We start from the raw sequence: 670 nt of genomic DNA on the forward strand, positions 1-670 counted from the left end.
GTTACACTTGTGTTTATTTGCTTCATTTATTTATTCGGTTTATTTTCTCCTGGTTCGCACGTGTACTGTTTTTCTTTTTTTTTTCTTTTTTCTTCCTGTTGTGTCCCATCAGGGGGAAAATAAATTCAATCTTATATTTTGTATTTGACTACTCTTCCCTTCTTTTTGAGTTTTTGTTTTTCTCAAATTTCTTATTTTAAAAAAAAAAGAAATAAAAAAAACAAATCTCTTTTTTTTTTTTTGATACGTTTTTATCTCCGTGTTTATTCTTCATTTCCCAATTATTTGCTTTCCTCGGTTGTCACGGCGGTCCGCCGTCCCCTTTTTATTTATTTGTTTTTTTCTTTTTCTTATAGACACGACTTATATTTGTGAATATATATATATATTTTTACACCTTCCTCTTGTTCTTTAGTCATTTATTTACTATTAACTAATTAATTTCACTTTCTTTTGTTTAATTATTTTTTTAAATTTTATTTGTAGTTATTATTCCAATAAATATATAATATAAATAAATGCTTGAAGGAACTGAAGTGTGTCCAAGTGGAGACTTGTTTTTGTTTTTTTAATAAAAAGAGAAGAAGATATAGAAAGTAAAGGGATGAAACAAGAGGAAAAAAAAGGGGGAAAAGTAATGAAAGTTCCTTTTATTTTCATAATAATATAT

The sequence above is a fragment of the Trypanosoma equiperdum genome (genome assembly GCF_001457755.1).
Source record: "Trypanosoma equiperdum strain OVI genome assembly, contig: ctg_1180, whole genome shotgun sequence".
NCBI classification, from domain to species: Eukaryota; Euglenozoa; class Kinetoplastea; order Trypanosomatida; family Trypanosomatidae; genus Trypanosoma; species Trypanosoma equiperdum.